This window comes from Pinus tabuliformis, chromosome 2_1 (assembly GCF_031772625.1).
Source record: "Pinus tabuliformis cultivar Carrire ecotype Pingquan chromosome 2_1, CPIR1, whole genome shotgun sequence".
NCBI lineage: Eukaryota > Viridiplantae > Streptophyta > Pinopsida > Pinales > Pinaceae > Pinus > Pinus tabuliformis.
Window position 1 is genome coordinate 628,179,604 of NC_142299.1, and position 3,357 is coordinate 628,182,960.

The following is a 3,357-nucleotide window of genomic DNA, read 5'->3' on the forward strand; positions in this document are numbered from 1 at the left end:
TAATGGTATTTACATTGGTTCGTAGATTGTAGGTGAAATGTTTCAATCTTAATGTTTTTTTTAATGCACAGAAGTATGGCAAATTAAAAGATAGGTATGGTCATTTTTTTTGTTAAAAAAATATACCCAATGTAATATGTAAAAATATTGGAAAAGCTCGTGTGTAATTTTTTTTGTAGTTGTTTATTGAAATGAAGGGAAGCACACTCCAGTGCGAATGAATGAAGAATTGTCTTACACAGCAGTGTAAATGGCCTGAGTAAAGAAAAGGTTTTTCACCCCGCAGTGAATGTAATGCAAGGAAATTTTATTCCAACAGTGAATGTAAGATTTTGTTTTTACACAGCTGTGTAAAAGAAAGTTGTAAGAAAAGAGAGTGTGTTAATTTTCAAGAAGAGACAGAGTTTTTATTTCAGCAGTGTAAAATCTCAGGAGGAGACAGAATAATTTTTTTGTTGAAATGTTCTTGGTGTAATCCCTCAGACAGAGGAAGAATATTTTGTAACAGCAGTTTTATTTTAATGAATACAATGCTTTTGTGGGTGTGTGTAATACTCTGTTCTCAGAAATCAATTATAGCTTCCCTGTCCTAAGATTCTGTGGCAAAACAGAACATTGTCTCTCTGTTCAGTTTATTTGTTTTGGAATTTACCAGAAAATTCCCAACAATATTTGAGAGATGGTGATTGGTCCATAGGATATTTCATTAATTGACAACTCTTATCACAGAAGCCCCGACAAGCTGAGTTGTCAATATTGTTTTTCTTGCAAAGTTCATCAAAGATGGTTAATATTGTGGTGGTGAGAACAACATTGTACGAAAGACTTCAAATTGGGGATAAATGTAGAGGAAGACTAGTGAGATTGATATGACATGTGAAATGTAATTTGTCATTTATTAATCTTTGTAATGATGTGAATATAAACATTAAAGCAGAGACTTAAAAATAAAGATTAAGTCATTTATTGTTGGAATTTTGTTGAAATATTTTCTCAACAATATTATCCTTATTTAAAATTTGCTTGTAATTTAAGTTATTTATGGTTGGAATTTTGTTGAAATAGTTTTTCAACAATATTATCCTTAATTAAAATTTGATTGTAATTTAACTTTCTGTGCGATATACAAGTTGTTTTAAATAAATCTATCTACCATACATTTTTCTTATGCTTTAAAATAGTAGAACTTTAAAAAACTCACTCTTCCACCTAACAAAAGTGGTGACGGATGTCGTTACTGAGTATTGCATTAAAATGGTAGAACTCGTAAAACTAGGACAGTATGTGAGAACCCACTTGGAAAACATAAATAATGATATTGTTTTATACACTGAATGTTTCAACTTATAAAAACAAGTCACCGTAATGTTTTAGCCTTCCAATTACATTCATATATTTGCCATATAATACATCATATACCCGCACAATATACTAGGTATCGTTCTTAGGCTTCGAATAGATAATGATAGGAGAAGGTTCCACCAATGGCTTAACAAGTATCTTAATACGGCCCTCCAGATGAAAGAACGTATTGCGTTATAACTCTCGGCATATACATTTTCAGGCGTATCACAAAGCAAGATCAGATTTTGTTGTCGTATTACAAAGCATATTTTTAAGATTGGCTCATATGTGGCCGATTTTTCTCCGTTGGTACTGTGTAGTGGGCGCTACTGCAAGAATGGGAGTCTAGCCATGGGGCCTGGCCAAGCGGTTCACAACTTTTTATAGTTGATCAACGTTGCGTACATAGTAGATCCAACCCATGAACTCTGAGCACGCCACCAAAGTGTCCATTCTTGACCCTTGATGGCGAATCTATATGGTTGATTGAAGATCCCCGTGAGCGATTGTGGAATTGGGCTATCAACTCAACTCCAATCTGCCCACCTTTTGCAGAATTGGCGCAGTCGGTGCCTGAAAAGTAGTAAATACAAGTATAAACACTCATCTCTCAAATGAACTGTTATATATAAGCTTTAACATTAACAGGCCAATACAGAGATACATACGCACTAAACTACTGCGTGTTAGTGCTGTGACATTTGCCAAGATTAAAGTGCATTGGCATCAGTCTCATCCACTCCGACTTTGAAACGTACCAGTGCATGCATGTAGCATTATATTGGGTTTTGATGTACCCTTTGTTTATAAGAATGTCTTCCCTTATCAGTGCACACTTGTAGCGTTATGTTGCCTTTGTTGTGCCCTTCTTTCATAAGAGTTTCTCCCCTTCCTTCATAAGAGTTTCTGCCCGAAGTCGAAACGGTGCAGTATAAAAATATCAGGATTGATGACTGCTCCCAATGGGTAACTGAATCTATCTGGAATGGAGGCGTTTATTAATCAAATTGCGTTTGCACAGTCATAATTTGCAGCGAGGTTTGTTTGGATGGTATTTTGCCTGAACTTGTTGACTGATATAACCTCGGGCAAGTTACACAATATCAGTAAACAATGTCAGGCATGCGACAATTCAAACAAACCTCGCTACAAAGTATGGGTGCGCATAAACATGTTGATTAAACGCTTCCATTACATACAGATTCTGTTACCGAGGGGGTTGTTCAGTACTGAAACAGATATCAACCTCTTACTTTTATAGTGCACTGTTTCGACCTCAGCTTCAAACACCAGAATGCATGTACCAGTCCGGACTGATTAAATGAAGAGGAAGAAGTGACTAAATAGACATGGGTGGACTACAGAATTGCACAGATCGAATATTTATATATAGGTATTTACCAATTAATCATTGGTTTATGCTGAAGTTGTTGAAGTAGCTAGAAAAAGTGTTCTTAAAAATGCTAAAGTTGTTGAAGTTTGGTGTCGAGTTGCATTAAGATGAAAATAGAAGTGTAGTGGACGTGAAGCCAAGTGAAAAAGCTGGCAGCTGGATACGAGAGCGAAGTAGTTGAAGAGTACCATCAAAAAAATTATTCTTCACGCTGTATTCAGCCAACACTACATGGATTTTTGCATTTCTTGAGAATCATTTAATGTCCAATCATTTCTACCTATCACATTTTACAGCTTTTTCGGTAATTTTATTTGAAATATGACCGAACAATTTAAATCTTCTAATATTTGAAATGTTTTTCAAAACATTTAATATATCTAAATATTAAAACATAATTTGAATACTAAACAATTAAAAATTATAATATCATGAAAAATGATAAGATCAAATTTTAAATAGAATTTAAATGATAATAAATTACAATTTTTAAAAAATTATATAATCAATTTTCAATTAAAACTCATTTATTTTTTTAACAAAATATCTAAACATAAAGAAGACAAGCCACTGTGAAGCTCCGTAAAAATGTATAGAAAAATAAGAAGAGCAACACTGAA

At 33.8% G+C, this 3,357-nt stretch overlaps 1 long non-coding RNA gene across 1 annotated transcript; it reads right to left on the reverse strand.

Annotated features, from left to right (window-relative positions):
- Positions 1-1,404: 1,404 nt before the first annotated feature.
- LOC149202111 (uncharacterized) lies at positions 1,405-2,665 on the reverse strand. The gene is made up of 2 exons (XR_016253496.1): positions 2,103-2,665; positions 1,405-1,917 (listed from the first exon to the last, which is right to left on the reverse strand). It is a non-coding gene; the product is annotated as an uncharacterized LOC149202111 (long non-coding RNA).
- Between the last annotated feature and the right edge of the window lie 692 nt (positions 2,666-3,357).